This window comes from Zalophus californianus, chromosome 16 (assembly GCF_009762305.2).
Source record: "Zalophus californianus isolate mZalCal1 chromosome 16, mZalCal1.pri.v2, whole genome shotgun sequence".
Classification (NCBI taxonomy): Eukaryota; Metazoa; Chordata; class Mammalia; order Carnivora; family Otariidae; genus Zalophus; species Zalophus californianus.
The window spans coordinates 17532112-17544438 of record NC_045610.1 but is presented as its reverse complement, the minus strand read 5'-3'; the positions used below and the strand labels follow the sequence as shown (position 1 = coordinate 17544438).

Here is a 12327-nt window from a genome sequence, read left to right as displayed (position 1 = left end):
AATCCCTTTTCATCTTTGGTAACACTTCATCATTCTTAAAAAAAAAAACAACACTTCATCATTCTTTAAATAATTGTGTCGGGGCGCCTGGGTGGCTCAGTCGTTAAGCATCTGCCTTCGGCTCAGGTCATGATCCCAGGGTCCTGGGATCAAGCCCCGCACAGGCTCCCTGCTCAGCGGAAAGCCTGCTTCTCCCTCTCCCATTCCCCCTGCTTGTGTTCCTTCTCTCTCTCTGTCTCTGTCTGTCAAATAAATAAATAAAATCTTAAAAAAAGTTGTGTTAAAATTACATAAAATGAACCATTTTAACAATTTTAAAGTGTATAGTTCAGTGGCATTACGTGCACTCAGAGTGTTGTGTAACCATTGCCATTATTCATCTCTAGAACTTTTTTTAATCATCCAAAACAATCTATGTGTTCATTAAAGAACAGCTCCAGTCCCATCCCCACCTTCCCTGGGCCTGGTAACTTCTGTTGTTTCTGTCTCTATGAATTTGCATTTTCTAGGTAGCTAATATAAGTGGAGTCATACAGTATTTGTTCTTTTGTGTCTGGGCTTATTTCACTTAGCATAATTTTTCATGGCTCATCTGTATAGTTGCATATCTTAGAATTTCATTCCTTTTTTTTTAAAGATTTTATTTATTTATTTGAGAGAGAGAGAATGACAGATAGAAAGCATGAGAGGGAAGAGGGTCAGAGGGAGAAGCAGGACTCCCTGCCGAGCAGGGAGCCCAATGCGGGACTCGATCCCGGGACTCCAGGATCATGACCTGAGCCGAAGGCAGTCGCTTAACCAACTGAGCCACCCAGGCGCCCGAATTTCATTCCTTTTTAAAAGGTTGAAAAGGAATGTGTGTGTCTCACATGTTCATTTGTTTATTCATCTGTTTTTTCAAAGATTTATTTATTTGAGAGAGAGAGATGGGGGAGGGGCAGAGGGAGAGAGATTTTCAAGCAGACTCTACACTGAGTGCAGAGCCCAGGTGGGGCTCAGTCCTATGACCCTGAGATCATGACCTGAGCTGAAATCAAGATTCGGATGCCCAACCAACTGAGCTCTCCAGGTGCCCCTGTTTATTTATTTATTGATAGACTTTGGGTTGTTTCTACCTTTGGGCTATTGTGAATATTGCTGCTGTGAACAGTGGTATACACGTATCTCTTTGAGCACCTGCTTTCAATTTTGGGTATGTACTTCTGTATTTTTTTTTTGAAAGATTTTATTTATTTATTTGTGAAAGAGAGAGATAGCAAGAGGGAGATCACGAGCAGAGAGGCGAGAAGAGGGAGAAGCAGGCTCTTCACTCAGCAGGGAGCTGGATGCGGGGCTCCATCCCAGGACCCCGGGATCATGACCTGAGCTGAAGGCAGACACTTAACTAAGCCACCCAGGTGCCCCTACTTTAACATTTCTTATAGTGCCCATCTGCTGTTAATGAATTCTCACAGATTTTGATTGATAATTATTTCACCTTAATTAAAAGAAACTCTTTTGTTTGATGTAACTGTAGATTCACATGCAATTGGGAGAAATAATACAGAGAGATCTTGTCGACTCTTTGCCCAGGTTCCCCCAATGGTAATATCTTGGGTAACTATAGTGTAGTATCACAAGTAGGAAATTGACATTGATACAGTTCACTTGACCTTACTCAAATTTCACCAGTTTTGCCTACACTCCTTTGTGTTTGTTTTTTTATTTTTTTTTGTATACCAATTTTACTTTGTTTCCTTTTTTTTATTAACATATAATATATTATTTGTTTCAGGGGTACAGGTCTGTGATTCATCAGTCTTACACAATACACAGCACTCTGTTTTTTTTTAAGATTTTATTCATTTGATGGAGAGAGAGAGCACAAGCAGGGGGAGCGGCGAGAGGGAGAAGCAGGCTCCCTGCTGAGCAGAGCCCAGCGTGGGGCTCGATCCCAGGATCCTGGGATCATGACCTGAGCCGAAGGCAGTTGCTCAACCGACTGAGCCACCCAGGCACCCCTGTGTGTGAATTTGTGTATATATTTAGTTCTGTGCAGTTTTATCACATGTGTAGATTCCTATGACAGCTACCACAGTCAATACAGAATAATTCCATCACAAGGATCACTTGTGCTACCCTTATTGTCACAGCTGCCTCTCTCCCTTACCCACTCGAACCCCTAGAAATCACTTGTGTTCTTCATCTCTACAATTTTGACATTTAGGGAGTGTGTGGAATTATACAGTGTATACTTTTTGAAATAAGCTTTTTTCCACTTAGCATGATTTGCTTGAGATTCATCTAAGTTGTTAAATGTACCAGTGGTTTGTTTTTATTGCAGAGTAGTTGTTTATGGTATGTATGTACCATGTGTTGTTTAACCATTTACTTACTAAAAGCTATTTGGGTGTTTCCCAGTTTTTTGTTATTACAAATGAAGTATAGGCATACAAATGGTGTAGGTTTTTGTGTGAATTTAAGTTTTGCTATCTGGGATAAATATCCAAGAATTCAATTGTTGGGTCATATATCACACACATGTTTAGTTTTGTAAGAAACTGCCATACTTTTCTAGAATGTCTGTAACAGTTTACATTTTTACTAATGAGGGGAGCCTGGGTGGCTCATTCGGTTGAGGGTTGGACTCTTGGTTTCAGCTCAGGTCATGATCTTAGTGTTGTGGGATTGAACCCTGCATTGGGCTCCACACTGGGCATGGGGTCTGCTTGAGATTCTCTCTCTCTGCCTCGCATTTGTGTTCTGTTTCTCTCTCTCTCTCTCTCTCTCTCTCTCAAATAAATAATACCTTTACATTTCTACTAATGATATGTGAGTAATCCAGTTTTTTCATATCTTCACTAGCCTTTTTTTTAATTGTGGGAAATATATGTAGCATAAAATTTACCATTTTAGCCATTTTTAAGTGTATAGTTCTGTGCGGGGCGCCTGGGTGGCTCAGTCAGTTAAGTGTCTGCCTTCAGCTCAGGTCATGATCCCAGGGTCCTAGGATTGAGCCCCGCATTGGGCTCCCTGCTCAGCGGGGAGCCTGCTTCTCCCTCTTCCGCTTCCCCTGCTTGTTCTCTCCTTCTCTCTCTCTCTCTATCAAATAAATCAAATCTTTTAAAAAAATGTATAGTTCTGTGGCATTAAGTACATTGACATTGTTGAGCAACCTTCTCTACCATCCATTTCTAAAACTTTTTATCTTTCCCCAGTTAAAATTCTGTATCAATTAAATACTTATTCCTCATTCCCCCCCTCCCAGCCCCTGGGAATTAAATAGTATTTGAAAGGGATCATAAAATGTTTGGCCTTTTGTGACTAGCTTATTTCATAGCATTTGGTGTTATAATTTTTTTTTATTTTAGCCATTCTGATAGGTGTGTAGAATCACCTTCAATTTTATTTTATTTATTTTTTTAAAAGATTTTATTTATTTATTTGACAGAGACACACCAAGAGAGGGAACACAAGCAAGGGAGGTAGAGGAGGGGGAAGCAGGCTTCCAGCTGAGCAGGGAGCCCGATGTGGGGCTCAATCCCAGGACCCTGGGATCATGACCTGAGCCAAAGGCAGATGCCCAACGACGGAGCCACCCAGGCGCCCCTCACCTTCAATTTTAAAATATATTTTTTACCGTATATGATAGTCTTGATTGACAATTTTTTTAGTACATTAAAGATGTCATGCCATTATGTTTTTGACTTGCACAATTTTAGATGAGAATTCAGCAGTCATTCTTATTTTTGTTTCTCTGTAGGAAACGTCTTTTTTTCTCTGACTAGTCTTAAGACTTTTTTTATTATTGATTTTTCAGTAAGTTTACTATGATGTACTTTCGTCTTGATTTGAAGTTATCCTAGAGGTGTTTATTGAGTTTCTTGAATCTGTGGGATTATAGTTTCCATCAAAATTAAATTTTGGTCATTATTTCTTCTAATAATTTTTTTTAGTTCACCCTTTTATGTGGTACTCTAATTTCATTTATGTTAGATCACTTAATATCGTCCCTCAGTCACTGTGATCCTATACTTTTTTTTCTTTTTTTTGTCTGTGCTATTACATGGTTATTTTCATGTCTCCATATTGGATCTTTTAAAAATTTATGTTTTCTTCAGTGTCACATGTGCCGTTAGTCCCATCTAGTATATTTTTAAATTTCTGAATTGTATTTTTCATCCTTTGAAGTCCCATTTTGTTCTGTTTTGGTTTTTTCTCTCTTTTCTCTCCTCATTATGTATATGTTATTATTTAAATGCTTATAGATATTTAGAATAACTAATTTAATGCCCTTTTCTGCTAATTTCTCTTTCATTTTGAGGTCTATTTTTGTTGATCAGTTTTTCTGCCAGTTATGGATATTCCTGGGATTTTTGGTATATCTTTCTTTTTTAATTTGCATTTTTTTAAAGATTTTATTTTTAAGTAATCTTTACACCCAATATGGGACTTGAACTTATAACTCTTGAGATCAAGAATTGCATGCTTCATTGACTGAGCCAGCCAGGCACCCCTGCATTAAAAAAAATTTTTTTTTTTTAATGGACGGCTTCATGAATTTTCATGACATCCTTGCACAGGAGCCATGCTAATATTCTCTGTATCGTTGTAATTTTAGTACATGTGCTGCTGAAGCCAGCACTTTTTGGTATGTCTTTTATTTGATTGAGTCTAGTATGTTGTCACTTTTTTCTTTTTATGCTGAATTTTTTGTCTATTTTTAAAGAATGTTAAACTTTGTTCTGATGGGCAGGTAAGTTACTTGTGGATCAGTTTAATCCCTTCAGGGTTGTTTTTAAGCTTCACTAAGGTAAATTTAGAGTAGTCTTTATATTAGGGCTAATTTAGCTTTCCTATTAAGTTATGACTCTTTTGGGGGTCTCTACTGAGTGCCATAAGTCTTCAACAAGGACTCTCCATTGTGGATGAGTTGGAACTCAGACATCTTCTAGCCTGTATGATTTCTGGGAGTTTAGCTCCCCAGTAGTTGTTCTTTGCCTGGCCTTATCAGAGTTTCACCCTGTACATGTGGAACATAATTCAGCAAAATATTGGAAGGCATCCCCTGAACAGTTCTGGAATTCTTTCTCTAGAAAGTCCACTTTATTTTGGTTGGCTTGGCCCTCCTATACTCTTGGTCGTCTCAGCTCAGAGAGTGCTGTGCTTTACTTGGAATTCCTTTGTGCTGCATCCTGGAAAGTATTTTTAGGTAGAAAGCCAGTAACCATAGAACTTACCTTGTTTTACTTCTGTCAGGGATTATGGTCATGTGTTGCTTCTTGTTCAGTGCCTAAAAAGGAATTTTATTTTTTTCCAGTTCTTCAGGTCTTATGACGGGAAAATAAATCCTGTCCCATTTACTCTATCATTGCTCAGAAGCAGAAGTTGATCCCAAATTTGCATACACCAATTCTCAAAAACTGTTTGATTGATTTAAATTTTTTCATAATATTATAGCCAATATTGTGATACTATCTTCTTTTTTTTTAAGTTTATTTATTTAGGTAGTCTCTACACTCAACTTGGGGCTTGAACTTACAATCCTGAGGCCAAGAGTCGTGTGCTTCTCTGACTGAGCCAGCCAGTGCCCCTGGTGATGCTATTCTTTTTTTTTTTTAAGATTTTATTTATTCAGCAGAGCATACAAGCAGGCGGAGTGATAGGCAGAGGGAGAAGCAGGCTCCCCACTGAGCAGGGAGCCCGATGTGGGGCTCCATCCCAGGACCCTGGGATCATGACCCGAGCTCAAGGCAGACGCTTAACCAACTGAGCCACCCAGGCGCCCTGGAGATACTATTCTTGATTGAATTGTGACAGCACATACTTGACATATTTCTACTCCTTCTTTTGCCTTTTGGAAGAGTTAGTGGGGTCAGTGGAAGAATATAATCCATACAGAAATAAGTGCAGAATATGGAATAAAATAGCTGCAAAATGGCATGGGTATTTTTTTTTTTTTTTTTTACAATATTTTGGTGTGTTAGTGGAATTGATAAGAATTTACACACAAGGGAATAACTGAAGTAGATTTGGAATGGTGGATAAGATTTATAGGCAAAGATGGTGGGATAGCATTCCAAGTGGAGAAGATAGCACTAGTATATGTGATGATGCCATTGGTGAGAAATAAGTTCAGAAATGTTGATTGGACCCAAATGGGGAGAACCCTGAAAAGTCTCCCTAGAGAAGATTGTGATAGTGGGAAGTTGTGGGTCATTTAAGATTTTTGAGCAGGAGGATTGAGTTATACTTTCGATGTGCTTTAGAGATCTTAAATGAGTCAAGGGTGCTGTATCCATTAGAGTCTTTGTTTGCCAGCAGAAAAGTGACATAGTCTCTCTTTTTTTTTTTTAATTTTTTATTGTTATGTTAATCACCATATATTACATCATTAGTTTTTGGTGCAGTGTTCCATGATTCATTGTTTGTTCATAACACCCAGTGCTCCATGCAGAACGTGCCCTCCTCAATACCCATCACCAGGCTAACCCATCCCCCTACCCCCCTCCCCTCTAGAACCCTCAGTTTGTTTTTCAGAGTCCATCATCTCTCATGGTTCGTCTCCCCCTCTGACATACTCCCCTTTTCTTCCTCTCCTGTTATCTTCTTCTTTTTCTTTTTTCTTAAAATATGTTGCATTATTTGTTTCAGAAGTACAGATCTGTGATTCAACAGTCTTGCACAATTCACAGTGCTCACCGTAGCACATACCCTCCCCAATATCTATCACCCAGCCACCCCATCCCTCCCACCCCCAACCACTCCAGTAACACTCAGTTGTTTCCTGAGATTAAGAATTCCTCATATCAGTGAGGTCATGTGATACATGTCTTTCTCTGATTGACTTATTTCACTCAGCATAACACCCTCCAGTTCCATCCACGTCGTTGCAAATGGCAAGATCTCATTCCTTTTGATGGCTGCATAATATTCCATTGTGTATATATACCACATCTTCTTTATCCATTCATCTGTCGATGGGCATCTTGGCTCTTTCCACAGTTTGGCTATGGTGGACATTGCTGCTATAAACATTGGGGTACACGTACCCCTTCGGGTCCCTACATTTGTATCTTTGTGGTAAATACCCAGTAGTGCAATTGCTGGATCGAACGGTAGCTCTAATTTCAACTGTTTGAGGAACCTCCATACTGTTTTCCAGAGGGGTTGCACCAGCTTGCATTCCCACCAACAGTGTAGGAGGGTTCCCCTTTCTCCACATCCCCGCCAACATCTGTCGTTCCCTGACTTGTTAATTTTAGCCATTCTGACGGGTGTGAGGTGGTATCTCATGGAGGTTTTGATTTGGATTTCCCTGATGCCAAAGAAAAAAAAAAAAGTCAATTCATTCCTGTTATCAACATCCCAGGAACTCCCAAACTGACTCTCCAACCTTCCTTTTATATCTATGAGCAAATTAGTAGCCCCACATCGGGCTCCTTGCTCAGCGGGGAGTCTGCTGCTCCCTCTGCCCCTTTCCCTGCTTGTGCTCGCTCTCTCTAATAAAATCTTAAGAAAAGAAATGGAGATTCTAGAATTAAATCCTTTCGGTTCAGATTTTTGTTCCACCACTTATTAGCTGTGTGATTTTTTTTTAAAAAGATTTTATTTATTTGAGCATCAGTAAGTGGGAGAAGCAGACTCCCTGCTGAGCAGGGAGCCGGATGTGGGGCTCAATCCCATGATCCTGGGATCATGACCTGAGCCTAAGGCAAATGCCTAACAGACTGAGCCACCCATGGGCCCCTTAGCTATGTGATTTTAGCAAATCACTTAATTTCTCTGAATCTTGAGTTTCAAAATCTGTAATATGGGGATAATAAAAGTAAATAGTACTATTTGCTGTGTGCCAGGTACTTTACTAAGTGAAAAATCTGAATCCTCATAACATCTGTACTTAAGAGCTACTTAATAGTGCCTTTAAGAGAATAAATTAAGGGGGCGCCTAGGTGCCTCAGTCGGTTGAGCATCTGGCTCTTGATTTCCACTCAGGTCGTGATCTTGGTTCCTAAGATTGAGCCTTGTCTTGGGCTCTGTGCTCAGCATGGAGTCTGCTTGTTCCTCTCCCTCTGCTCCTCCCTATGCTCGTGCGGTCTCTCTAAAATAAATAAAATCTTAAAGAAAAAAAAGAATAAATTAGGGGTGCCTGGATGGCGCAGTCAGTTGTGCAACCAACTCTTGTTTTTCTTTTTCTTTTTTTTCCCCCAACTCTTGTTTTTAGCTCAGGTCCTGATCTCAGTGTTGTGAGATTAAGCCCTGCATCGGGCTCTTCACTCAGTGAGGAATCTGCTTGAGATCTCTCTCCCTCTCCTTCTGCCCCTCCCACTCTGTGCTCTCTCTCAAATCTTAAAAAAAGAATAAATTAGATAATGGATATAATGTACTTAATATAGTGCTTAGGATATAATAAATGTTATTTATATGTGTAAAAATTGCATTTGTACAGCTTATTAAAGCTTTTATTGTGGCCACATTCCCATGCCATTAATATTCTTTGAAACCAGAATTTTTAAAATGGCTTAACAGAAATTTGTCAGATGGATTCATTTACTCATGTCTCTAGTGATAGACCTTTATTTATTTTATTTTTTATTTTTTAAAGATTTTATTTATTTATTTGACACAGAGAGAGACAGCCAGAGAGGGAACACAAGCAGGGGGAGTGGGAGAGGGTGAAGCAGGCTTCCCACTCAGCAGGGAGCCCAGTGCAGGGCCCTGGGATCATGACCTGAGCAGAAGGCAGACGCCCAACGACTGAGCACCCAGGCGCCCCAGTGATAGACCTTTAGATTGTTTCTAGCTGTTTTGTGCTTATAAATAATGCTGTTATGAACATATTTGTTATAATTATTTTTTAGTTCCTAGAGGTAGAGTTGAGTCAAAGGGCAGGAGGGTTTTTATATTGATGCCTAGCCCAGCATTGCTTTCCAGAAATGCGAAACAGTGTACATTCTTATTTCTCATACATTTTTAAAAAAAAAAGATTTTAATTATTAGAGTGCGAGGCTGGGGAGGGGGCCATGAGAGAGGGAGAATCTCAAGTAGACTCCAGGTGGAGCGCAGACTGGAGTTGAGACTCCATTCCACAACCCTGCCATTATGACCTAAGCCGAAACCAAGAGTCCAGATGCTCGATTGACTGAGCCACCAGGCATCCCTGTCATACATTGTTACATATGTACCTTTGAGAGTACTAGGTTTGACCACTAAATCCCTGAAATTTCAATTTCTGAAAAAAACATTTCTTTTTTTTTTTTAATTAATTTATTTATTTGACAGAGACAGCGAGAGGGAACATAAGCAGGGGGCAATGGGAGAGGGAGAAGCAGGCTTCCCACTGAGCAGGGAGCCCAATATGGAGCTCGATCCCAGGACCCTGGGATCACAACCTGGGCCGAAGGCAGATGCCCAACGACTGAGCCACCCCGGCACCCCAAAACCATTTGTTTTCATGTCTGTTTTTATTGGTTTGATTTTTATTGGTGTAGTATAAGCTTGCTTGAGAATTGCCTATTTTTTTTTTAATTTGCTTGAGCCCTTTTTAAATATCTTTTATATTCACATAAACTAGTTGGAAATATTTTTAGCAGTTTGAAGTTTGTCTTAATTTTCAGCAGTGTTTTGGGAAAACTTAATGTTTTAAAATTTACATAGGTATTAACTGTTCTTTTTTGTTGTGGTTTATTTTTATCTTTAGTTCTTTTTTAAGATTTTATTTTAGAGAAAGAGAGTGCACAAGTTGGGGGGGTTAAAGGGAGAGGGAGAGGATCTCAAGGAGGCTCTGTGCTGCAATCTGAAATTTGTTCTAATTTTATGTATTGAATATTCTCTTGGATATATACCACCTTTATGTGAATTCAAAGTAAAATTGGTTGGATCTTTCTTCTTTTGCTGTTTTTCCTTATTATTAGGGTTTTTCCTACCTTTCTGCTTTAAAGTTTGAAAGTAATCATCAATAAAATTACCATGTTTTATTTATTTATTTATTAACTTTGAAAAGATTTTATTTCAGAGCGAGCGAGCGTGTGCAAGCATGGGGGGGAGGGGTAGAGGGAGAAGTAGACTCTCCGCTGAAGAGGGAGCGGGGGTTAGATCCCAGGACCCCGGGAATATGACCTGAGCCAAAGGCAGATGCTTAACCAGCTGAGCCACCCAGGTGCCCCAAATTACCATGTTTTAAATTATAATTGGATGTAATACTTTCTCATTCTTTCAGTGGGCTTTTGTTATTAAACTGTTGGACTTTTAGGTTGTTTCCAGTTTTCCCCCTTCCCCAACTTTTAAGTTTTAAAATTTTATTATTTTTGTCCTTTAAACATTTTAATGGCCAGGAAATGGTATAGAATAACTGCCAAATCACATAAATTAACTCTTTGTTAACGTTTGTGATCCCAGAAAGAACACTCTTATTGGTCAATTTAAACTGTGTGGGAGTTTACATAAGTTACTGTCTGGGCTCATGACTGAGTGTGGATGGTAGACCCATCTTTCCGTGGTTCAGAGAAAAGGGCAGCTTCCCTACTTGGCACACTTAAGATCTTCTATCTCAGGGAGTGGCCTCTGGTCTTGGTCTTGAGTGATAGAGATACTCTAGTAAGGGTTAGTCTGTTTCCCTTGGTGACCTCTTGGCAGCTCTCCCAGGTCAGGTTGCACCCAGTCCAATTTGTCCAACACATTCTCTTCAGATTTTGCCTGCTGTTTGCAACAATGAAGAAAAAATCTTAGGTGGAATAATTAACGCAAGTCTATTATTCTGTAAAGGCTCCACACAGGAAGCCTCCTCTGCCCAAAGAAGTCCAGAGCGCACTTGTTGACAAACTTGCCTTTTTTTAAAACACCACCGCAGATCTTTCTCTTTAAACAGCAGAGCATGAGCTTTTTTTTTTTTAAGATTTTATTTTATTTAAGATTTTATTGATTTATTTATTTGAGAGAGGGAGAGAGAGAGAAACAGCATGAGAGGGGAGAGGGCCAGAGGGAGAAGCAGGCTCCCCGCTGAGCTGGGAGCCTGATGCGGGACTCAATCCCAGGACTCTGGGATCATGACCTGAGCCGAAGGCAGAAGCTTAACCAACTGAGCCACCCAGGTGCCCCTTTTTTTTAAAGATTTTTTAAAGTAATCTCTACACCAAATGTGAGGCTCAAACTTAAACTCTTGAGATCAGCAGTCGTATGTTCCACGGACCAAGCCTTACTAGGAGCCCCTGGAGCATGAACTCTTTGGTTTTTCACACTGAGCTCCATAGTGATGGGCTGCAACTTTAAGCACAGTTTTACCTCCTGTACTTTTGGATCCTCCAGAGTGGGCAGCTTTGGCATGATAGTGGTAGCCTTGACCTGTAGGGGGCACCCTGGCCTTTTTGTCCTTATCTCCTAACTTTTTATTTTGAGAAATACAAAATTGATTGGAAAGTTGCTAGACTTGTATAATGAATACCCATTGTACTCTGAAGATTCACCAGTTGTTAACATATATAACATGTAACTACTGCTGTATTACGTAGACATTCACTTGATATCCCCTGACGTGTTTGAGTTAATTGCAGACATGACTGTAAATACTGAAGCATGTGTTGCCTGAGAACAAGGACATTGTCTCACTAAACACAATAAAAGTGCCACAGTTAGGAAATTTAACAATACAATACTCTTATCAAATATACAGTGTATATTCAGATTATTCCAGTTTGTCACCATGTCTTTTTAAAGATCTATTTATTTATTAGAGAGTGTGAGAGCATGTGCAAGCTTGAGTACAGGGAGTGGGGGAGGGGCAGAGGGAGAGAGAATCCCAAGCAGACTCCCTGCTGAGCATGGACCTGGACACAGGGCTCAATCTCACAACCCTGAGATCATGATCTGAGCAGAAATCAAGAGTCAGATGCCCAACTGACTGAGCCATCCAAGTGCCCCAATAATGTCTTTTAAAGATGGATTTTTTCCCCCCAATTCAGGACTGTACATGGCATTTAATTGTCATATTAAGGTAGGAAATGTTGGGGTTTGGAGCCGATGGTCAAGAAAGAATTCTTGAGATGTCTTTGGTGCAAAAAGGTGTTTTTGTTTTTGTTTTTTTTAAAAGATTTTATTTGAGAGAGAGCATGAGCAGGGGGAGGGGCCGACAGATAGGGAGAAGCAGACTTCCCCCTGGGCTTCCCATAGCAGGGAGCCCAAAATGTGGCTCGATCCCAGGACCCCCAAGATCATGACCCGAGCCGAAGGCAGACCCTTAACTGACTGAGCCACCCAGGTGTCCCTAAAAAGTTGGTTTTATTAAAAGCACAGGGACCGGACCTGTGGGCAGAAAGAGCTGTGCTGGGGTTATGAGGACTGGCCGATTATATA

General features: G+C 40.1%; 1 protein-coding gene and 1 pseudogene across 1 annotated transcript in view; one reads left to right on the top strand and one right to left on the bottom strand.

The window, feature by feature from the left end:
* TAOK1 (TAO kinase 1) overlaps positions 1–12327 on the top strand; it is a 152048-nt gene that overhangs the window by 25520 nt on the left and 114201 nt on the right. The gene's annotated exons all lie outside the window — the stretch shown is intronic.
* On the bottom strand, positions 4506–4624 carry LOC113908429 (annotated as a pseudogene).